Consider the following 26,641-nt stretch of genomic DNA (forward strand, 5'->3'; position numbering starts at 1 on the left):
AAACTTGCTTTACCTCTGTGGTCAGTTCCCTTTCTTGAAGAACATTCACTGTATAATTTGTGACAATGTTTAAAGATTGTTAAAATACATGAAATTATGTCTTAAAAGCTCTTGCTCATTAGATTTTGAAAAGTAGTATTTGTTCTTCTGTAATAATTCAAATGCCAACTGTAAATTTTGAATGTGACAACAGTGACTACCAAGTCTGATGTATATCTTTCATGGCGTGTTACCAAACAGACACATATTCCCATAAATACATCACAGTAGTTCTCCAAATACGTCCATCACATATACATATACTTACAGTAAACCAGATAGTGCAGAAACCCAAAATACTTCAAATGATATCATTTCTCCAAAATCTTTATCAGTCAGAAACTGTGTAATTCAAAATACAACAGAACAGTATTTCTCAAATACACACAGAATTGTTCAAGAAAGCACAATAATGTTGCACATTGCATTAAATTACCTCTATACATCTTTCTCTCAAATTATACAGGACAAAACGTAAAGCACATCTAATGAAAAATCTTTAAGTAATATTTCCAACCAACTGCTGATTTCATTTCAACATGGCACAGAAGCTTTCAGAAAGAGAAAAAAAAATACCTATAACACTTTGCTAGACAGAATGGAAGTATGTAGCACACCGAAGCTTATTTCAAGCAAATCAAAAGCAGTGAAATATGTGTGTTCCACTTTTGAAGAAAGTAAGTTTCTTGTTGCTTAAGCACAAACACAAATAGGTTTTTTATCACAGAAGTGTGAACCACAAAGTATAAAAAGACAAAAACATCTTTAATTAGATTAGATTTACTTTCATTCCAATTGTTCTGTAGTGAAGAGGTCCTCCAGGATGTAGAACATGTCAGAAAAACAATAATACATGTCAAATATTTACAACTCAAACAAGTAAGCTAATGTACCATTCCACAGGTCCCAAGTGTAATGATCGGCATTTTTTTTAAGTGAACACTATATGAAAGAACTGCTTTAAAATACTAATGCACTAAATTTAAGATAAAAAAGTTTTTTTTATTTATAAGGTACTAAATGTGTAATACAACTACTATAATACTTATTTACCTTGAACACATTACTGCACTGAAATGGTGCAGAAGTTAGATTGTATAAACACACATGCACACAGACAAATCAGTTGGTTTTACTGAGAAATTCATCAATGGAGTAGGAGTTGGCCACCAATAAATCCTTTAGGCTTCTCTTAAACTGAATTTAATTGGTTGCTAAGCTTTTTATGGCTGCTGGCAAGTTATTGAAAATGTGTGTTCCTGAATAATGCACACTCTTTTGTACAAGACTAAGTGACTTTAAATCCTTGTGAAGATTATTCTTATTTCTAATACTGATTCCATGAATTGAGCTGTTGGTTTGAAAAAGTGATACACTTTTAATGACAAATTTCATTAAGGAATAAATATATTGGGAAGCAGTAGTTAGTATCCCTAGTTCCCTAAACAGGCTTCCACAGGATGTTCTTGAGTTCACAGCTCATGTAACTCTTACTGCACGTTTTTGTGCCTTGGAAATGCTCGCTTCGTTTGATGAATTACGCCAAAAAATAATCCCATATGACATTATGGACTGAAAGTAAACATAATATGCCAGCTTTTTCATATTTATATCCCCTATGTCTGACACAATTCGCATTGCAAATAGAGATTTGTTGAGACGCTTCAGCAGTTCTGTGGTGTGCTCCTCCCAGTTAAATTTATTATCAAGCTGTAATCCCAAGAATTTAACACTGTCCACTTCTTCTATCTTCTTGTCATCGTATGTCAGACATATACTCGTGGGACACCCCTTCAGTAACATCTTGCCACGATATTTCGGCACAAAGTCTTTTGGCCATCTTCAGGTGACTACAGCTGGAGTAGTACTGGCGAATACGCGCTGAGCTCTGCTATTTAAAGCCAAAGGGGCTGCATTGCCCATGTACTGTTTAGCGTGCGCGTTCACAACTCTGTGCGCTGCGCCTGGCGCCCTCCGCGGTGAAAACTTGGCATTTCGATATCAGATTGATCTTCATCTTTATACTGATAACTACGTTGACTATGAAGTTTCTCTACAACGGGATTCCAAGCGGAATTTAACTGGTAACCGCTATCTCGATTGATAAGAGTCTCGCTGTCTGACAATTTTATTTCTATGGATTCATTTATAACTGAACTCCAGAAATTTGATGTTTGAGCCACAATTTTTGTATCATTGTAATTCATAGAATGGCCAGTAGAAATGCAATGCTCAGCAATTGCGGACTTGGTGGGTTGGAGAAGGCGAGTATGCCGCTAGTGTTCCACAATACGTTCCTGCACCGTTCTTGTTGTCTGCCCTATATATGACTTGCCGCAATCACACGGAATCTTGTAGACACCTGATTTACATAGGCCCAGGTCATCCTTAACGGATCCCACCAGTGATGATATTTTAGGAGGAGGGCGAAAGATGACTCTAACTTGATGCTTCCTCAATATTCTACCTATCTGTGACGAGATGTTCCCAATAAAAGGTAGATAAGCCGTTGACCTGAAGACCTCTTCTTCTTCCTTGTTGCATCGTCTGTAGGACTGCATAGCTCTGTTCACTTGCTTAGTTGAAAAGCCATTCATCAGGAATACTTTTTGCAGGTGTTTCAGTTCCGCTTAAAGACTGTCGACGTTAGAAATAGTATGGGCACGGTGGATTAAAGTTTTAAGGACACCCATTGTTTGTGCTGGATGGTGGCAACTGGTAGCTTGCAGATACAAATCTGTATGGGTTGGTTTCCTATACACCGAATGACCAAGTATGCCATCATTCTTGCGCCGTACCAGAACATCTAAAAATGGCAAACAACCATCTTTTTCAGTTTCCATAGTGAACTTAATATTTTTGTGTATGGAATTCATATGATGTAAAAATTCCTGAAGACGGTCCACGTCATGAGACCATACTATAAAGGTGTCATCCACGTGACGCCAAAACACTGTCAGTTTAAAAGTGGCAGAGTTGAGAGCTCTCTCATCAAAATCTCCCATAAAAATACTTGCCACCAGGGACAAAGGACTCCCCATGGTGACACCGTCAGATTGTCCATAAAATTCATTGTTGAATGTAAAATATGTAGAAGAGAGAGTATGCTCGAACAACGTTGTAAGTTGTTCTCCTGTGTTTTTATGGAACAAACAGTACGCCGTGAAAATTTCCTGCATGTAGTGTGTTTCTTCAAAGTTTAGTGTCAAAGAATTGGCTAGGAACCAGTGATTAATTTCCACAAATATTTTATTAGCCGATTTTTGTAAGACTACACTTGATTGTCTATTTATTGCAATGTTTGTATCATCGGCAAACAAAACAAACTTGACATCTGGTAATGTTACTGATGAAAGGTCATTGATACACACAAGAAAAAGTAAGGGACCTAAAATGGAACCTTGTGGGACCCCACATGTAATTAGTTCCCAGTTGGATGATGCCTGATAGCTTGATACATACGTCTTTCCTAATAACACCCGTTGTTTCCTGCCAGAGATAAGATTTGAACCATTTTGCAGCATTTCCTGTTACACTATAATATTCTAGTTTACTTAAAAGGATATTGTGATTTACACAGTCAAATGCCTTTGACAGATCACAAAATATACCAGTTGCCTGCAATTTTTTGTCTAATGAATTAAGCACATTTTCACTGTAAGTGTAGATAGCCTTCTCAATATCAGAACCCTTTAGAAATCCGAACTGTGACTTTGAGAGCATGGTTATAAAGCTGATTGTACATTACTTTTTCTAAAATTTTTGAGAATGCTGGGAGAAGTGAAATTGGGCGGAGATTTGATGCTATTTCTTTATCTCCCTTCTTAAACAGTGGCTTAACTTCATATTTCAACCATCTAGGAAATATTCCACTGATAAATGACTGGTTACACAGATGGCTTATTATGTTACTTAACTCAGAATCACATTCTTTAATTAGCTTTGTTGATATTTCATCATATCCACTAGATGTTTTTGATTTTAAAGATTTTATGAGGGACATTATTTCTGCTGGGGTAGTGAGGTTCAAATTCATATTATGGAAGTTACTTGAAATGTCTGGTCTGAGGTATTTCATAGCAGCATCTACAGAACCTGAAAACCCCATCTTTTCAGTAACAGTTATAAAATGTTTGTTAAAAAGTTCTGCAACATTATACACATCTGTCACCAATGTATCATTTACTCTTACTGCTATTTGTTCCCCTTCATGTCTGGTTCTACTGGTCTCCTCCTTCACTATATCCCATATTGTCTTTATTTGGTTATCTGAGATGACTATCTTTTCCTTGTAATATATTTGCTTTGATGTCCGTATTACAGTCTTTAATATTTTGCAGTATTTCTTGTAATGTACTATAGCATCAACATAAGAACTTGTGGATTAACAGATACAGTTTTCTTTGTGTTTTACAAGATACCCCTATTCCTTGAGTAATCCATGGCTTCTTTGTAGACTTTGCTCTAACCTTGGTTAGTTTTGGGAGAAAACAGTGTTCAAATAAGGTAAGCACTTTATTAACAATTTTTTTCATTCATGCCATGAGCACTGTAAATATCACGCCAGTGAATGTCTCTGAGGAGTGTCCTAAAATATCAATTTTTGGCTTATTGATTACCCTCTTGAGCTCAGATTTAACAGATTTTATATCCTGTTCAGTGTTAACATTTAACAGACGGAACTGCATGTCATGCTCTGAGAGGCCATTGACTATTGGTTTTGTGATATAATTTTGTTCATTGGACTTTTCTACAAAGATATTATCAATGGCTGTTTGTGAGCAATTGGCTATCCTAGTGGGGAACTTTACAGTGGAAATTAAGTTGAATGATAGTGATACTAACTCAAATAAGTTCTTATTGGGAGAGTCTTTAAGGAAATCTACATTGAAATCACCAGCAACCACTATTTCTTTGTTTTTGGTTGTTAAATGGGCCAGTACAGCTTCAAGGTGGTTTACGAACAGATTAAAGTTACCTACAGGTGCTCGATATACACTTAATATTATGAAGGATTTTTTGTTAAATTCTACTTCTGTTGCACATGCTGTTATAGGCAAAATTTTTGAATGTCTATGTTCTTAAATTTATGACAGTTCCTGACGAATGTGGCAACTCTTCCTTTCTCCATTTCTGATCTACAAAAGTGAGATGCTAACCTAAACCCTGTAACACTTAAAAGTTCTACACCAGTGGTCAAATGATGTTCAGAGAGGCAGATCATGTCAGAATATTTTGATGCAATAAAGATAGCTAACATTTCATATCGACTGAGTTAAAATTGGCTAGAGTTAAAATATCTGCTGACTGTTGAAAATTCTTAACCAGTAGCTGTTTATGCTGATGTAATAAGCTTTTCACTCGTGATAAATGTAATAGTTTATTAAGAATAAGTCAGTTAAATTACAGATAACACGAAAATATGGTTCCACAAATTTTGCCTATATGCAATTGTGTGTAAACAAAAACAAGAGTGCAGTTTCTGAAACAACAACTTAAACTTTACGCTACTTTCCGGAAATGCTAGTTAAATAATGTAGAGGTACGCTACAGTTAAATTGCTGGAGAGAGCAAAGAACAGCCAAATGAAATTCTATAGATCTGCTGTGGCAAAACTTAAACAGAAAATAGACTGTACAATCTTTTCGCGTTTTCTGCTATATTACGTAATTAAATATGAAACCTTTAATGGTACACTTAAAAGGCACACTAATACACCTATTTACCACATAATCAGTAGTAAACTATACGTTTTTATAATCTAAAATGAGTTGTCTTTACGATAACACCAAAACTTGCGCTAGTTGCCTGGCTGCAGGGCTGCCAACATCTTATCCTAATCCTAGCAATAGTCAGCTTTCAATACTAAATGCAATCACCAGATATTCATAGTACAACATAGTCCATTCAAAAATGATCATTGTCAAAATATGGCTAACATGTTTAATGTATTACACTTCCTATCATTAATCATTCTACACATTCTCCGGCTGTGTTCAGCTCACAAAATGTAGCCTGATAGGGCAAGAAAATGTTCATTACCAAAACATAAGGAGATAAACAGTTTCTACATCATTGTTATTTGTCTGAGAAACGTCTTTTTTCTAGAGGTTTTTAAGCTTTTTAAATATGGTACTACACCCTCGGGTACTTTTTCCATGTTAATGTCAAAGGTAAACATTGTCCTTCCATAACATTTTCTGCAACCATCTGTAATGTAACTGTTTCATAAGCGATTTTGCTTTCACAGACTGCAAATATTCTCTCCTTCATTGTAAATAAAGATAAACATGTTGAAATTTTTTCATGACAAATAACCATTTTACGCTAGTCAATGTACTTTGCTATCATAGGACATTTTCATCTTGCTTACTTTTTAATTGTTGGCAAAAATTGTTTTGATACTTTCCCACCAATAAATCTGCAATTGTTTGCTAAATTTAAATAACTTTTCCCACACAGAATAATTGGCATAAAATTATCATATTAAATGATGTGTTGTGCACAATATTGAAAATTTCTTTCATTAGACATCTCAGACATATCCTTTTCATTTCCTCCAGCTACAAAATCAACACAAGGAAACAGTTAACTTCCTCATCAACGTTTACAATTTCACTCAAAATAGTAAGACTTTTCAAGGCAGGAAAACAATTTGTTTCTGAAATGAGATTATCTACTGTACTTACAAAATTCTCACATAAATTGTCCATTTTATCATCATTATCAGCCGCCTCTATATCTCGAAAAGAATTATTTTCGTGATCTTATTCACTAAATATTCACTAAATTATTCACTTATTAATTATCCACTTATTAATTATTCACTTATTAATTATTCACTTATTCACTAAATATTTTACTCCGCACAGGTTTCTACACTAACAACAGGGTTAGGTTCAGCTGCTAAAATAGGTTCTGGTTCAGTCACATTTTTTCCTACATTTTTGTTTTTGTCTGTAACATTGTAAACTTTATTACTGTCTACTATTAATGCCCCCTTTGTTAAATTCTCCCAGGCCTTAGTTACTGACAGTTCAAATAACTTTTTCTTGCAGCACTTCTCCCAAGTTAATTTTGTCTACATTTTCCTCTTCTCTTCTAATTTCCCATTTTAATTGCTCTCTGTTTAATTTTATTGGATTAGCACTGTCTTGTATTATCAATATTAACTGTTCATGATTTCCTTTCCTTTGCGTTGATATTGCTTTAACTTATTTTATTACTGTTGAAGACTGTTTTGAACTCCAGGAACAGTATTTCTTGAACAAGTCAAAGAATAGATGTGTAATAACACAAGCCTTGTTGTTAGCTTCATAGATGACTGGTATTGTGGTGATAATACTGGTAATTTTGATTGTCGCAGATTTTACAGTTCCCACTTATGAGTGATTTTAAATAGTATCAGCATTAGCATACAAAAGACCAGCTATTCATTCCTTACTCAAGGTTTTATGTCCAGATTCTGAAATGTCTTTCTTGCTGGCCCGTGTGTTGTTGCGATGGACTTCCGAAACAGACTAGATTGTAGGTTGTAGACCTGTGACAAAGACGAATTTCCATCTTCTAAAGCAGTCTTCAATTCTTTATGAAATGCTTCAATACTTAAAATGTTTGCACGTAATGTTTACCCATTCACTTTTCTGTTGGAAATAATGTGCCAGTTACAGAGTATGAACAGCCACCAATACTAACCTCGAAATCTGTTTGGCTTAACTCATCTCCAGATCTTTCTGTTGCTGGCTGCAGTTTGATGCTCCTTACAGGAAGTTGGAGTGTTGGTTTTTATTGGAGGAGTATGGAAAACCGTCAGTTTTTGTCCAGTTGTCGGTTTTCATTTCCCAACAAGTCCATATTGTTTTAGCACAAAGTCTAAAGTTTTATTGTGATTTATCATACTGTCATAAAAACCCAGCTTAGCAATGCCAAGCTCTGTCATAACCATTAGGGCAGAAGCATTGGCTTGGATTTAATCAAGCACTCTAATTTTACCTTCTTAAGTTGAAAACATATTTACTCCTAACACTTATGTTGGTTACTGTATGACACGTTTGTGCACTTCTAAGTGAGCACAGAGATGGAATTTAATTGAATTCATCACATGGGCTTCAGAAAATGAACTGAGCAATCTTTGACTTTAGTGTGCTTGTGACTGACAGTGATAGCATATGTTGACTCACTGCTGGCCACTGGTGAAGGGAATGGAAAGGGAAGACATGTGTCCAACATTGTACAATAAATGACCTTGGTGTGAATAAAATATGGTTTAATAATACCATGTTTCACTTCACAATAAAAAAATCATGAAAGAAACTAACTTCATAATTAGTATTAAATTTAATGTGCAAAATTATAATATGCTGGAAACCAATGACACAACTACATGTCGGCAAGTAATAAATGGAAAAAGAGCTCTGTACAGTTATTTCTGTATGGACCTATTATTACTTAATGACACAATAACAACCTAAATTTCATACTGTTAGTAAAATATGGCAAACACATGTACCGTATACAATTACTTAGTGTACAACATCATGAAACTTCGTGTTCGAGAAAGGAATCAATAACAGAAGAAGATAATATTCAACAGTATAGTTGAAAAATGAGGCAGCTCAGAAAATAAAAATGCAGCACAATACTAAAAAGCTTGTAGCCCTATGCTCTGCATATGCTCTGCAAGCATGTGACATACAAAAAGTGCATGTCCTGAAGATTCATCCACTATGGATCACTCAGTAGATCACTATTTTCTACATCGTCTCGTCTTATTTTTAATCTGAAACTTGGTGTACATTTGTTTTGATGTAACAAGGTGCAGATTCTTTTAATACTAAAACTAATTTTGGCTTGACTTTTCCTACCACATAGTTCTTGGCAAAATTGTATTATCAAGGCTAATTTTAAGCCTAGCATTAGAAAAAATTATTCCTGCAGAATCAGTATTGAGGTGGTTCCGGGTTTTTAAGATTATGACTGGGGTTTATTTCACAGCTAACATACAGTCTCTAGGAACCTCTACTCTATATCACCGTATAGAGTTTTAACAATTAATAAAATGCTTTGGGCTATTCCATGCCAATTTAGGAAAAGTTTCTGCATGACCAACACAGATTTTGTGTGAAGATTTGCACACGCTTCTGATAACCAGTGGTCAAGTTTCACGATTAATAATTCAATGCTTCCAGAGGTATAATCATTTGTTTGATCCTGTAGCATGGCTATCAACAGCACATCCGTGAGTTGTTAGCAACTTTGAGACCTAATATCTCCGGCAAAGAAACAAAACTGGGCCATCTTGTAAAACTTCTTGCCTTTTCTTAAGCAAAATAATAAAAAAATACTTTGTGAGCAATTTTTGTGTGGATAACTTGAAGCAAAGTCGGCTCAATAAACATGCTTGGAAAAAAATGTGGAGTTTAGATTTTTATATCTCCGGAAATAATTGAGAGACAAAGCTACAACTTTGCATCCCACAACATACCAATAATTTAAAATTTCATTCTCCCACTTCTTTCCAAAAGTTTAACAATTGAGACCAAAGTTGACAATTTTTCTAAAAACACCAAAAAATGGCAGTTTTTGTCCCACAAAACTGTCCTCTGCAAACTTTTCAACAGTTTTCACTAGAAACACCATGTTCTAAACCACCTACACTAAATTTGGTTTTGATGTGCAAGCACGTAAGGGCCCTTAAAGAAAAAGAAAAGAGCTTTGAAAATAAGCACATATTCTGCTAGTACTCAAATTCTACTTGTTTAGTACTCTCTGTGGAAGTTAATATCAAACCTCCTGATGACTACGAAATTAACTTTAGTCAGAAAACTGCAAATAAGTAGTCTTTTTGTGTTTTAGACATCTTTACAGCATTAAGCTCTACAAAAATTCTTTTAATAAAAATGAAATTGAATAAGTAATTCAATAAAAAGAATAGTTCCCCTTTTTGTGGCTCTAATAATTCGAGGCAATCATATTTAAAAGTGTAATTTTTTGTTTTGTTGGTTCAGTCTTGTCAGAATTTCTTCCTAAATAATTCCATCAGTGACATCATGTGGTCAGCAGTATAGCTTTCCTTATGACATTCTACAGTAAGTTAATGAAACCTGTAAAAATTCATGTAGCTTTAAGTAAACATAAGCTTAGGAGCCTAAAAGAGAACTCTTCTAGCTTTGGCCTCTGACACACACAAATGCAGCATCAGGCTTGGGAACTTGTGAAGAAACCCATCCATCTGCTGTTGCGCAGCTATCAGGTGTGGACCCTATGGTGATGCGAATGCTGGTTTTCTCACTTTAAAAGGAACGAGCAGTGGTTAAGCCACCACAGCGAAACTAATACAACTTTTCATCAGTACACTAATGTTCCACATAAACCACAAACTAGACTAATACAAAATAAACTATACCTTAAACTGGAATTGAACCAGTACATTAACTGCATTACACAGTAAAAATATATACTAATAATTGTCCATAACATGAATCCATTCCAAAATATGCCAGGCTGACTGCTATGAATTTCACCAAAATGTAAAAACCTGAAGACTATTTATACAATGTGCACTGCAGCTGTTATGTGACAGTTTTACTATCACGATCTCCATTGCCTTGGTAATGTACAGTTAAATTGTGGAAGTTTATAACAACTATAATTTTGTTAGTTATAGCAGATTTTGTGCATATAATTGTAGAACGTAATGAAAGATATCATATTTGAGAACCAGTGGATTATGGACCCATCTTCAGTGCTCCTCTATCTTGTTTTTAGGACATTATATGCTAGCATTGTAGAACCAAATATAGGGTTTTAGGCTGTTTAGATCATGGTCTTTCTAATGAAAATGGAACAAGGAATTAGCAGAACACTTTTTTTGTAAAAATGGGCCAAAATTAGCCATTTTTGGTGTTTTTAGGAAATCATCAACTTTGTCCTCGGTTTGTAAACTATTGAAAAGCAGTAGACCAATGAACTTATATATTCTAAGACTTTGTATTCGTAAGTTATGACATGCAAAGTTTCAGGTTTATTATGAAGTCACTTCTGTAGATATGGAAGTTAAACATCACCTCTTTTTTTTTTTTTTTTTTTTTCCCATGTGAAAATTGCTCAGGAAATGCTTCTGTTATTTGCGTAAGAAAGTGCATGAAGTTGTACAAGATGGCTTGGATTTATTTCTCTCAAGAAAATATAATTGGCGATGATACATCTGAAAGTTAACAACTCACGGATGCACTGTAGATAGCTGTGCTAAGGGGTCAAACAAATGACTATGTCTCCAGAACTATTGAATTAGGGATCACGAATCTTTACCAATGTGTATTGGGAACATGTGCGAATGTTCATACAAAATTTCATCAAAATCCATTACTTATGTGAGACCTTCTAGACTACTTGGCATGGAATGGTTCCATTACATTATTCTATAACTTTTCTTAAGTGACTTTTATGCATTAGAGCAATTTTACAATTTTTTTTATTGTGTAAATTCTTCAATTTTTACTTTATGTTCAGTGACATCTCCCAAGTTTGTCCAGAATTACTCAAATGATTATCCATAAGTGCAGTTGCTTTTGTATAACAAACAATTACTTGTCGAAAGTGGGATAAAATTAATTTTCTAACAATAATTCGTATATTATTAGTACTGCATTTATGGAAATGTATAATACGAAGAATTACTTTCACATCTCAAACCAGATTGTGATACCCATTAATTGTGCAGTAATTACGTTTCTTCAATGTAATTTTATTCTGTGTTTAAATCACATAAAAAAGAAAAACACTGTGTACCTCCTACCAACCCACAGACAAGATGATGTGTGTCTCACTGCAGATGATATTGTCCTGTCACACATGGCTTCTTGCTCCAGTGAGAGGGCTGTCTAATGTGAGATGCGGGTGATGTACAGATAAAATGCAAGGAATTTTGTGGGACACTGTTTTATATTCAGACAAGAGGGCAATAGCTAATTTACCTGCAAATCTGCCCTCTATTTTACGTGAATTGAGAAAACTGTGATACAATTTTAAAATGTGTTATCAGGATGGCTGGTTCTTTGCTGTTTTTGTAAGCAGTCAGCCAGCCACATATTGTTGAAGTCGTTATTTTGCTGCCTCCTAGTATTACGTAAAAAAGAAACAAAAGAGTTTTAGAAGATTTGACCAAATTTATAGTTTTTGTGATAGCATGGACGTATGGCTGGGGGACAGTGAGTGTAATATTAATCCTATCAGACCTGAATTTTTTCTGCAGGAAAGAAAATTTTTATTTATGAAGTAATGCTCCTAGATGGTTTTCGAATGATTTTAGATGCAAGATTTATGCAAAAATAAGTCTCATTTTCAAAAGAGATTTTCTTCACTTGCTTCATTTTGTGGACTAAAATAACTAATTACAAAATATTCTCTCTTGTAAAAAAATAGTAAAATGATCATCAGTAATTACCATGTAAAATAACAATAAAATATTCAATTACACCGTGGAATATAGCAAACCAACCACATCCGTGTATCCCAGTGGTCATGAACTTTTGTGCACTGCTACACTGACATGCTAATATTTTCATAGTTGGCAGCACTTGTGCATGATGGAAAGGTTGAACATTCACAAATGTGTACCTTAGGTTCCCACTGGGAAAAATACATCTGTTGCAGCAAAGACATAGTAAAGTTAATATACATAATTATGGCCAGAGGGTCTGAAATCGTCAAATGAAATTTGTTTCAGATTTACTCCTTTTAATGCTGATATTTTAACCACATTGTTGAGCATCTACACATTTCTTGCTTAGGCTTGTCTCTCTTTATTGATAGATGTGGGAATCTGCAAATGATTTAAAAAGATTTTCCTTGTGAATGTTCATTGTTTCGGTCCCTGTCTAGAGTGAGCATGTGATAGCAGCATTATTGTTGAGGATTGAGAAATGTCAAATAAGCAGGTTTGCGCAAATAGTACTTCCTTCAGTGTGTGCTGTTGTTCCTCAACTGTATATTAAATTAATAAAACACACACACACGCACACGCACACGCACACACACACACACACACACACACACACACACACACACACACACACACACACACATACACACTCTAGCGCGCTCTCTCTCTCTCTCTCTCTCTCTCTCTCTCTCTCTCTCTCTCTCTCTCTCTGTGTGTGTGTGTGTGTGTGTGTGTGTGTGTGTGTGTGTGTGTGTGTGTGTATTTAATCTTCACCAATCTTCTGTATCATCACATTTCTAAAGCTTCTTCTCTCGTCTTGTCTGAACTGTTTACCACCAACTTTTCACTTCCATAAAGAGCTGCACTCCAGAAGAAATCTTCATAGTATTTAAAATTTATATTAAGTGTTAAAATAGTTTATTTTTTCTGAAAGTTTTTTCCTGGTGTGCATTTTACATCCTCTCTACTTTGGTCCTCGTTCCCAAATTCATTTGCTCAGCATCAACCTGATGTATTTTGACTGCAGTATATTACCTTTGGTTTATTTTGATGTTAATCGTATAACATCTTTTCGAGATACTGCACATTCCGTTCAAATGCTCTTCTATGTCATTTGTCGACTCCAACAGAATTACAATGTCATTGCTAAACCTCAAAGTTTTAATTTCTCATGTTGGAATAGCAATTCTCTTTCAAAATTTCTTTTTGATTTTGTTACTGCTTGCTCAATGTGCAGACTGAATTATATGGAGGTCAACTGAAATCCTGCCTCACTCTTTTTCCCAACTGTTGGCCCCTGTTTTGTGTCCTATGTATAACTGTCCAGTTACTGCACAAGGTGCTGATAATCTTTCACACTCTGCATTTCGTACATGTTTTCTTCAGAACTTCAAAGTTTGTGGTCCACTCAACATTTTCAAAACATTTCTCTAAACCTACAATACTATAAGCATAGGTATGACTCATTTCAATCCATCTTTGTTCTAGGGTCAGGTTTGGGCATCCATAAAGTCAGAAAGCTGACAGATATCATTTATTTGGTTACTCAGTGCCACACTGGCACCAAAATAGAATATAGCTGAAAGAAATATGAAATGAGATGGTTTCACAGAAAATTGTGAAACAGTTTCCATTTAATAATCACGTGAGTGTCCAATTGCCTCACAGAGGACCCCCTCCCCTTTGTAGTGTGGAACACAGGTGAGGAATGGAGATGCTGTCCAGGGCAGAAGTATGATCCTGCTTGGGAGTAGGCAGGTTCATCAAGTGGAGGAAGGTGCACGAGTTGTGGGTGGAAAGGCACAACAATGGAGAAGATGCCGGCACCTGAGATTTTGGCCACTGTTTGGTCCTGCTCAGTGTCTGGTGGGAACCTGCAAGATTTCAATAACTGTATGTGAGTTGTTGGCACATTGAATTGTGTTAGGACAGTTAAAATGAATACAGCACCATTTCGAACCTCAATAGAGAGATCACCCTGGTTGGGAGAGGGAGGGGTGGGGGGCACAGAGGAAGGTGAAGTCCTCACACACTTCAAGCGTTGCTTCGACTGTAGCTCGTGAAGCTATGAGAACAGAGAGCTTTGTTAACAGCCAGGTTGGCTTTGTTTATTGAGACAGTTTAGCTTTTGACATTTACTGCCCTGTGTGTTCTGTCCTTGGTCAAGCACTTTGTGAGAGTCTGAGTATGTGGGCTTGAGAAATGCACAGACAGAGTCGTCACAGAGCATAACGTAATCAGAAGATGCGAGATCTTTGTGAACGAAGACTCGTGGTAGGGAATGTGGTTTTGGCAGAGGAGTAAGGATGGGAAGTTCATCCTCACTCAGGAGGTGGGAAAGTTGAACAGACTCAGCCGGGAGGATGAGTGTTTCATCATACAGGATGTCGGCAGGTGACGCTTTTAAGTCCTCTTTGTGGGCGGTTCATATTCCCAGGAGGATCCATGGTAGTGCTTCTGACCAGGAACCTCCGTGACATGAATGCTGCCTAAAATCGTATGGTGCCAGTGCTCCACAAGACCATTGCTCTGTGGGTGACAGGTGGTAGCGTGGAACTTGTCAAAACTGCACAGCTCATAAATTTGGAGAACAGTGAGAATTCGAATTGGTGGCCCTGGCCTGTGGTTATAGATGAAGGGCAACCAAAAAGAGAAGTAGGCATGGGTGATCAAATCAGGCATGGGAATGGCTGGCTTCAACCCACCTTGTGACTTGGTCAATGATTGAGGGTGTATATTGGAAGCCCTGGGAGGCAGAGAGAGGGTCAACAATGTGGGTGTGTACATGACATAGGCGTCCTTTGAGGATGCTAAGCTGTCCTAGAGAATGCTGTGCGTGTTGTCCAACTTGACTTCACTGACAAGTCAAACAGGCCCGTGTCCAGTAATGACAATTGTCCTTACCTCCAACCATGAATCATTTGGTAACCAGTGCAGTAATGGTCTTGATGCCTCACTGAGCGAGAGTGTGTGCAGGGAGTTTGAAACCTCTTGAAAGAGATGGGGAGGTACCTCTGGTTGGAGAGGACTTGTCAAAGTGTCGTGCACAGTGGGACTGGTTGAGCCAGGTAGTTGGCATGGCTCGAGAGTCAGTGCCCATTTTGTATCATTTAGCGTGTCTGCCGACTAGGTGTCTTAACTTTTAATTCATCCATGTCAATAGGGGACATGATAGTATCCACCCAATGCAGGTAATTGGCGACAACATTGTCAGAACACTGTAGTTAGCATACATCTGTTGAATACTGGCTGATTAGGTCCATGTGTCGCAGGCATCAGGGAGGAGACCTTGTTTCACAAAGGGCCTAGCATCCAGCGCACATCGGTCTATCAATTATTCACATAATTTTGAAACGCATCCCTGTTGAATAACAGGTAAGAAAGATTACGTATTATCTTCTCGGTGTAACCAAGAAAATGAAATTTTGGCACAAAATTTTTTGCCAGAACGCTACACTGGTAAGAGCCATTTATACAGTCCCCGGCTAGCAGCAGCTAAACTTCTATTCTGGGAGTAACACGTAATAACGCCTAACCATAGAACAAATGCGGCATAACTAATCTGGTGACTGTGGCAGGGTTAGTCAAGTCAACCAGAGAATAAGTTTTAACCCTGGCAGGAATAGTTACAGAATTAGTGATGGCCATAGAGTAAATATTTATATATAATATATTTACTACATGGTGATGACAAGTGTTTGTTAGAAATAGGAAGGAGAAGAAACGGGGATATCACACAAATTATGGAAGAATACAATGATTCCAAATTTATATAAAAAATTTGTACTACTGCTACTGCTACTACTTTTCAGTCTCATGCTTCAGAAGCTAGAGCGTATGAATGAAATGTGAAACGATTTCCTAACGTGAAACTTAAGCATTTGATACTAGTACTTTGTGATCATATTCTGTCGTGTTATAAAAATGATCATTTGTGCCAGAACAGTGGTGGTGTGTGTTAAAAATGCTGCAATATAAGGCAGACGTATTTCATGTTATCTAGCAGACAGTTGTAATGGAACATATTAAAGGCTTTACTTTACCGAAGTATGCGATACCCTCCAAATTCAACCAGTTTAATGAGTATTTATGATTATAGAAAAGTTATTGTGTATGTTAACAATGATTGCATAACATGTCTGCATAAACAGTCAACCCATTAAATTATACTGAATAACTGACCCACACAAAAGTTTATATCACTTGATCACTGATACAGCAAATGTCATCATGTAAAAACACTAAGTTCATCTTAAATAATTAATATGAAGTACGAAAAATAGTGGCCAACTTAGGTATTTTGGATCTCCTTAAATAAAAATTACCCAGTGAAACCTATTTGTTCACTAGGAGCGTTTTCACTCAGTATTCACGTAAGCAATCCTAGTTTAGACGAAAACCAATGTAATTCTTAATAATTCATGTTATTTACTTATTTATGCAAATTAGAGAAGTCAATTGACAAACTTCTAAAAAACGGCCTTTTTGTAACAAAGAATTATTCTGTCAAGTCAACAAATCTGTCTGTCATTTTAATAACATATTAACTTATGTCACTCGATGCAAATTAATAACTTTTCTACACAAATTATGATAACAGATGTACATGTGACTTATAAACTATATCTCTTTTTAGTAGTTCTTTGACAATGTTATAAATACGAGCAGCAAGAAGGGTCGAGGGGCAGTCGGAATGTCACTTTGGTAAAGTGTTTGTGTGTTATTGTTTGAGGTGGAGAAACAATGCAAAGAACATGTAACGGAAGTACTACTTTGTGTTGAGTCATGGTCTTTGGTGGACAGTGGAATTAAGATGGCCACCAGAGTAATAAATATTTGAAGTTTACATATTTGTTGGTTTCGCTCGTTCTTTATCATCAAAAGCACATAAAAAACACGGGACCTTATGTTTTTAACCCTAGACAACCAGATTTAGAGCCAGCATCAGCATCGAGACACGGCAGCGATCCAGCAAGTAGCAGCGATTACCACAACGCAATGCATTTCAATGGCGCCAACCTAACATCAAGTGCTAACAAACTCCGTAAATGGGAGTGAAATAGTGCGATTATAGCAATTAGCAATATCTACGACCAGGCGACCATTACAAAAGTGGGGGCTCGTCCGGGATCTTTAAGTGCTTCGATGATAATAGTGCAGCGATAAATTTCGTAAGTGCTTAGCATTCCAAAAAAGTTTATTTGTGCAGTATGGCAACAGTGAAAATATGTCAAAAATAAATAAATAAATAAAGTGTGTTAGTGCGACTACGAAAAACTATCGTCACACCGCTTGGAAGATTAACGTCTGGATTATGTCAATGGAATTCATCAATCAAGACTTCAGCTTCGATAAAACCGAATAGAAGTGAAGAAAGCCGACAGGAACACCGATCACGACATCATAGCATAGCTACATAAAGCAAGGTATTTTGTTGTTGTTGTCATTTAAAATAATTAATAGTTAACATGTCTCTACCTGAGAGTGATGAGATCGTAGGACATGTAAAATTTGAACCAGAGGATGGTGAACAATTAAACTTAACAGAGTGGCTAGCAGAGTTTGCAACTCAAATAAGCTCGCAACTTAAACAATCGAGTGAACAAGTAAGTTTGAAACTTAAAGAAAACACATATAGGATGGATAAGTTAAGTTTGGATTTTGATCTATTAAGTACTCATCTCAATGAGAAGTGTGAGGAAATTAAAACTACCCTCAGTAAGGACACTAGAGAACAGTTGATACACACACTAGAGAACAGTTGATACACTTCAGAAAAGAATTTCAAGTTGAAGTTGAAAGTTTAAATGAAAACATACAAGCTAACACAGACAGCATTGCTGTCATCTACAACAGAGTAGATACTGAAGCTAAAAGATTAGATCAGAGAATAGACAAAACATCAGAAAACCTTAAACAAGAATACAACCTGTATACCACTAATATAGATACAAAAGTAGAAAATATACACACTAAATATACACAATTGGAAGATGCATTGATGTCAAAACAAATGTTTTACAATCAAAATACAATGTATGGGCACATCCAAGTGAAATGCTTTCCTGGTGAAAATCTGCACCCTATTGACTTTATTCACCAATGTGAGGATATGTTTGTTGTAGGAATGTCAGATAACATAAAAATTAAGTTAGTAAAAAGGTTTCTAGAAGGGGAGGCCCTATCCTGGGCAAATGAGAATAATGATTCTTGGAATACTTTTGAAGAGTTTGAAGCTAAATTTATTTGCAAATTTTGGTCACAATTCATACAAGCCAGATTAAAGTCAGAATTTCTAAATGGACCAGTGTATAGAGGGAAAGTAGGGGGAATGCAAAAATTTTGCAGAGATCAATTGAAAAAGTTTGCTCACTTGAATAACTCTTTTGATATTATGACACAAATTGATGTTTTAAAAAGAAGGTTACCAGAGAGATTGCAGTGGGAATTTGTCCATGGACCAGACGATTCAGTGAAAGAGTTCCTGAAATTTGTAGATAGATTAGATAGGGCCTTGGAAAGAGAAAATAATCAAAGTTTTGGCTCTGGCAACAACCAGTATGGGGGGTGGAACAGGAATGTAAATAGAGATTATTATGGGAGGAGAGACTTTCAAAATTCTGGAAATAATGTTCCAAATAGGAGATATGAAAATGATTTCAGAAACAATACACAGGAGGGAGGATGGAGGAGAGATAACAGGAATGATAGAAATAGGTATTGGGGAAGAGAACAAGATAGAAGGAGGTTTGCTGAAACTAGTGAACAAAACGACAACTACAAACGGACAGACCGAGGGAACCAGCCGGGAAACGGTGGACAGTCCCACTAGATGTCTGTAGTTTTGGGGCTAGACAATATTATGACAGGACAACACATAACCGAAACTGGAGAAGGAGAAGATATAATGTAAAGAGTAAGTACCATGAAAATACTGATGTTGTTAGAATGAATAAATTAGAATTTAATAAAAGGTTTTGGGATACTATGAGTAAAAGTGATACAGTTAATGAAATCTGTGTTCAAGCACAGGTAGTTAGTGAAAGTGCAGAAGTTGAAAGTATTGCAGAATTCCATAGTTGGGCTGAAAAAGATACTGGTGTTAATAACAAGTCAGACACACCACAAATAGAATCTATTTTGGGGGGGTTATTTGATAGGAAGGAGGATGACGAAGTGTTTAATGAAGCCAAAGACTTAATTGCTGAGATTCAGATACATAGGGGGGAAACAGAAGATGGGGTTGTTGTGTAGGAGGAGGAGGAAGAAGTAATAGAGGGACATTTAAATAATGATCCTAAATCAAGTGATGTTATTGATGAGAGTGTGGAGGAAGAAATAAAAGTATTTGTAGAATTGAAAAGTGATTATGTGGGAAAGGTAAGTGATGTGACAAACATGGGTAATAATGAGGTTAATTTAAGTGAAATGCAGACTAGGGAATGTGTATCTGAGGACAAGCTATTGCCTATTGGGAACTATGAAACACTAATCTATGAGAATGGTAATAATAATAATATTAAAGAAAATATAAAGGGATGGAATGTAAATGTGTGTTTTCAAGAAAAAGGGTAAAAGTTTTTAGAAGTTTTGTGGAACAACTATGGAAACTGTATAAACAAAGATGCCTTTTGGAAAGAATTAGTAAAGGTAAGTGCAACCTTGTATCCTACATGGTGGACAAGAATCCGTAGTGGACTTTATAAAAAAGGGGGTGAAAACAGTAGGTTGTTAAGTGACAACACAGTGTTGAAAGGAACAGATGAAAACAAAGTTTTATGTTTAATTGTCAATGCTTTGCAAACAGAGAGGGATGTGTGTAAGTGTAGGAAAGAGACATTAGACTTAGGAACTAAAGAAATTGAAAATGATCTATTGTTTGAAAATATTGAAATAGACAAAGATGTTGAGCTAAGTTGTCCATATGTTAAAGTAAATATTGACATTTGTCCATTTGAAATAAAAGAAAGCCCACATCCTAATGCGTATAGACTTATCTTTCCCAGATCAAGAAGGTTATTTGGATTAACACTTTCGCTGCGGCATCGGTGCAGGCGCGCAACTCTCCAGTGCGGCCCGGCAACGTGCGAGTGCAGGCCAGTAACACACTCAAACAGCAGGTACCGCTCGGAGCCGACGCTCCTAAGCACACCTGAGCTACAGGCCGACGTCAGGACCTTGTAAGATCTGTAGGATCATGTTCTATACTGACTTAATGTGACACCTTAGATGCATTACTTCAAATAAGCTTCGACTGTATTGTGGTCACGATTTAATGTCTGTCTGCTGTCTGACACCTATAGGGGTCACAGGCGTCATTCAAATGTTCGTGATTTGTTGATAATGTAACAAAAAATACAATTCAAACAAGCAACAAATCCACCGCATTCAGGAAAAACTTGGACTCCAAAACGCAAATTCTTATGAAGGAAAAAAGAAGGAAAAAGGAAACTGGATTCATTTGAAATTATATTTACTTCGAATGCGCATTTTTAAGATTGACTGTGATAAAGGTCATCAGTTTAATAGCGTAACTGTCACGAAGCAGATTCGAAAGCTGTGCTTCCATGCTATCATTACTCTGCAATTCTTCTGCAGCCTCTAAATGACCATCTCCGTGGTATACCTCGTTCTGACTATCCAGAACTGCACTGTCGTTTAGTACACTAAGTAACTGTTCCTCTGTCAATGTAACACTTTTCCTGCTCCTTTTCACATTGGAAGGACCAGATGTCGGTTCATTAACCGCCATTAGGAACAATATACGCTCGATAACTGATCACACAAAACAAAAGTTTACACGCTTTGCTGCTAGCTTATACGCAGCAACTGGACTGAGTAATCCGACAGTGAGCGCGGACGCTTATAAGCGTCAGCCGCACTGACTCGTGGCTTGTTGTGACGCTTATAAGCGTCAGCCGCAGCGAAAGTGTTAAGAAACATCACTGAATTGACACCATATAAACATGATTAAGCACATTTCCCTGTTTCAATACAGTTACTTACCCATTTGCCATAAAGCATGTTATCAGCAAAGATTTTTTACTGGGTGTGTCAAATAGCAACTACCACTCATCCTACAGACCCTGGAAAAGTTCCAGATCTCTGAGAGAATGTTTTTATATTTTTTGTTGTCGCTATTGAATATTAAATTTTGAGACATCATCTTTACTTGCAACGGGCAAGAAGGTGACAAACATTTATCACTTTCCTTTTGTATTGTTGAATATGGGACATACTTGCACCAAATAAAAGACAATGAAAAAATTGTTGTGCAAGACCCATCATTTTGTTACTATTGTGTTTGTAGCCATAAGATTTGTGTACAATTTTCTACAGCTAATCAGATGTTCACCAAGTTTGATGTTTGTGTTATGTTGTGACCAATTTAAGTGTCCAATTTTAGTATTAATATGTTCTTGTACTGTCTTGACTATGTGTCGCAATGGGAGACAATATTTAACAAAAAACTCTTCCTTTTTTTTTAATGCATACTATATTCATACATGTGACTTCTCTAATGTTTGTGCTTATATATCATGTCCATGCTTATAAATATGTTCTTTGTTTTCATTTCCTTTATGTGGCTCAAAAAGAGCAGACAGTTGCAATATTTTCCTATGGACATATGACCTGTCCATCTATGTACTATATTTATGTTCCTTCTATTATCTTGATTAATCTGTGACTCAATGAGAACTGACTTTGAAATAATTTACATATATTTTTTATATATCTTAAAATCACATGTGATATATTTGTGTCTGTTTTTGATCATTTTCCATGTGGCTCACTGAGAGCAAAGATTAACATTTTTTTTACTTTCATATATTACTAAATATTTTTATTATGCTGTCATACTGAGAGCCATAACACAAAGTGCATTTGAAACAACACAACTAAAATATTTGCAGGGAAAAGTCATTTTGAAATGGTGTAACGGTCATTGCATACATACACATTATGCATAGTAAAACAAAAAAATTATTAAAGTAGTACTTTTCCAAATTTTAACCATTTGACACGTTTGTCCTAGTCGGCTAATATCATTAACGTTCTGTAAATGATGTTACCCGAGGGGGGTATTGTAACGGAACATATTAAAGGCTTTACTTTACCGAAGTATGCGATACCCTCCAAATTCAACCAGTTTAATGAGTATTTATGATTATAGAAAAGTTATTGTGTATGTTAACAATGATTGCATAACATGTCTGCATAAACAGTCAACCCATTAAATTATACTGAATAACTGACCCACACAAAAGTTTATATCACTTGATCACTGATACAGCAAATGTCATCATGTAAAAACACTAAGTTCATCTTAAATAATTAATATGAAGTATGAAAAATAGTGGCCAACTTAGGTATTTTGGATCTCCTTAAATAAAAATCACCCAGTGAAACCTATTTGTTCACTAGGAGCGTTTTCACTCAGTATTCACGTAAGCAATCCTATTTTAGACGAAAACCAATGTAATTCTTAATAATTCATGTTATTTACTTATTTATGCAAATTAGAGAAGTCAATTGACAAACTTCTAAAAAACGGCCTTTTTGTAACAAAGAATTATTCTGTCAAGTCAACAAATCTGTCTGTCATTTTAATAACATATTAACTTATGTCACTCGATGCAAATTAATAACTTTTCTACACAAATTATGATAACAGATGTACATGTGACTTATAAACTATGTCTCTTTTTAGTAGTTCTTTGACAATGTTATAAATACGAGCAGCAAGAAGGGTCGAGGGGCAGTCGGAATGTCACTTTGGTAAAGTGTGTTTGTGTGTTATTGTTTGAGGTGGAGAAACAATGCAAAGAACATGTAACGGAGGTACTACTTTGTGTTGAGTCATGGTCTTTGGTGGACAGTGGAATTAAGATGGCCACCAGAGAAATAAATATTTGAAGTTTACATATTTGTTGGTTTCGCTCGTTCTTTATCATCAAAAGCACATAAAAAACACGGGACCTTATGTTTTTAACCCTAAACAACCAGATTTAGAGCCAGCATCAGCATCGAGACACGGCAGCGATCCAGCAAGTAGCAGCGATTACCACAACGCAATGCATTTTAATGGCGCCAACCTAACATCAAGTGCTAACAAACTCCGTAAATGGGAGTGAAATAGTGCGATTATAGCAATTAGCAATATCTAAGACAAGGCGACCATTACACAATGACAAAATACACGTAATCAGATCGAGAAAGCACACCAGTCTTGGGTACTATTCATAGGTATTAATAGCTTTTTCAGTATCAGACAACAGCATTTGGCTTTTTCATGTAGCAAACTCTTTGTAGCCACTACGTAGCTCCATTCTATTAATGATAGACTCATTCATATTCTTAATGTTCAACTTTATTGTGAAGCAATGAGCCAGACATTAACATAGAACATCTAAGACCAAAACAAACACAAAGGCCGGCCGAAGTGGCCGTGCGGTTCTAGGCACTGCAGTCTGGAACCGCAAGACCGCTACGGTCGCAGTTTCGAATCCTGCCTCGGGCATGGATGTGTGTGACGTCCTTAGGTTAGTTAGGTTTAAGTAGTTCTAAGTTCTAGGGGACTAATGACCTCAGAAGTTGAGTCCCATAGTGCTCAGAGCCATTTGAACCATTTTGAACAAACACAAAGCAAAGAGTAAATGATTATGTGCACACTAGAGTCTTTGCCGCTGCCCCTGTACTGTGCACACCCAACTATTCGTCTGCGTGCTCCCACACCGTCAACAAGCTGTGACATGAAAAGGAGGTTATAATGCAATCTCTGATAAGGTAAAGGGAGTTAAAACCGCAATAGATACGATCGAGAATGCTGTTGATGATCTCTCCAAACAGACTGAAACTCTCAATATAGAGGATCAAGTAAAGAATACTGTCAAGGCACATGCTGAAGCACTGTCCGACCACTACCAGGAGTGGATTAAAAACAAAGACAGATTCATAGAAAAGGAGGTCAAGAACTAACTCAGGGAAGCTGTCAAAAATGTAACCTTTGAAATACTGGCGGCCCCTGGAGAAACAGGAGACACGGTCCTGTCAGAATTAGGCCAGATAAGACGAACGTTAGCTCAGGATTTACCTGAATGGTGTCAATAGGTAGTTGATGAAGTTCATACTCTCAAATGTCAAGTTGAAAATTCCCCACATCACGCGTCAGGAGAGTGGAATAATTCATCCTCACTTGATGAACAACTGCAGATACATTACTGTTCACCACTTGACAACTCTCAAACCCACAGTTCTATAGAAACACAATTCAATCAGAGTACCAGCCCACCAACTTTTCTCAGTTTGATGTGGGAGGAAAGCCACTACATAGCTCCATTCTATTAATGATTGACTCGTTCGTACTCTTAATGTTGAACTTTATTGTGAAGCAATGAGCCAGACATTAACATAGAACATCTAAGACAAAAACAAACACAAAGCAAAGAGTAAATGATTATGTGCACACTAGAGTCTTTGCCACTGCCCCTGTACTGTGCACATGCAACTATTTGTCTGCATGCTCCCACACAGCCTCCTCCCTGAAGAGTGGTGATCCAGGAATGTGCGGAAACTTGTACCGCACCCTTCGCCCAGCTCTTGTGCGAATTTCCGGCTGTACTTCCTCCATCATCGTATCCTCTCGCGGCTTCATTCGGCTCACTGTCCTACCATCCGTTGCAACCTGCAGGGGCCCCTCGTCTTGCTGCAGCCCCACCGCCTCTTCTTGTCTTACATCTTCTAGCAGTAAGTGATCCGGCTTCACTGGATCTGTTGACACAGTAGCACTCTTATCGCGAACTAGGAGAGTCATGGCCAGGTCTGTACGGTGTTGTTCTTTATAAGGTCCCGTATATGGCGGCTGCAATGGAGTTCTGACTGCATCGGTTCGCAACATTACATGCGAGCATTTGCTCAATTGTCGATGTACGAACGCCGGCCTAACGCCATGCCGTGTCACTGGTTGTAGCCTAAGCTCGGCCAGTTGAGCCCTTACTCTCGTTAACAACGGTAGGCCCTTCTCGCCTGTGCTCTTCTGAAAAAACTCTCCGGGTAGGCGTAAGGCTTCCCCGTATAGTAATTCCGTTGTAGCTGCTCAGAGGTCAGGTTTGAAAACAGTGCATAAACCTAGTAACACTAGTGTCAATGCTTCTGGCCAATTCTCGCCATGGCACATTAATGCGGCCTTAAATGTTCTGTGCCACTGATCTACCGTGCCATTGCTTTCCAGGTGATAACTTGTGGTACGGTGATGGCGGAACTCGCACATGTTTGCCAGCTCCAGGAACAAGGAGGATTTGAACTGACATCCTTGGTCTGTTGTGACATGTACCAGACATCCAAACTGTGCTATCCACATCATCAAGAATGCCCGACTGACTGTCTCTGCTGATATGTCTGAAATGGGGATTGCTTATGCCCATTTCGTAAATCGGTCAATTGCCGTCAATAGGTACTGATAGCCTTCGGACATTGGCAACGGTCCAACAATATCCAGATGCACGTGTTCGAAACGACCAGTTGGCCCGTCAACTTTACCCACTGGCTTCTTCACATGGCGTCCCACTTCGCATTGCTGATAATCCAGACACGTCTGCACTCACATCCGACAGTCTCTCTTAATTCCTGGCCACACGAAACTCTCTGTCATTAATTTTACACTTGCTCGGAGTCCCGAATGAGCCAAACCATGTAACCCTTCGAATACTTCCGGTCCAAACTCTCCAGCACAAAAGGTCTAGGCCGTCCCTATGAGGTATCGCGCCATAACTGTATTGTCTCACCTTCCGGACACAGTTTTCTTAACTTCAACCTGGTGGGCGTGCTCTGCCGAAAAGCTTGCAGTTGTGCATCATCCTTCTTCTCTCTCGCCATTGTAGCACAGTTCACTGAATACTTTATTGCCGCAACTCATGAGAAGTAATCTTCCACCATATTCTCTGTCCCATTAATATGTCGTAAATCAGTAATATGTCGTAAGTCAGTAGTAAACTGGCTTATATATTCCAGTTGCTTGAATTGTTTAGGTGACAAAGTATCTGTACACTTTCAGAATGTGAAAGTGAGCGGTTTGTGACGTGTGAACAATGTAAATGGTCTGGCTTCCACGTAATGCTGGAAATACCTTATGGCTTCGTAAGCAGCCAGCAGCTCTCTATC

Source organism: Schistocerca cancellata, chromosome 5, assembly GCF_023864275.1.
Source record: "Schistocerca cancellata isolate TAMUIC-IGC-003103 chromosome 5, iqSchCanc2.1, whole genome shotgun sequence".
Classification (NCBI taxonomy): Eukaryota; Metazoa; Arthropoda; class Insecta; order Orthoptera; family Acrididae; genus Schistocerca; species Schistocerca cancellata.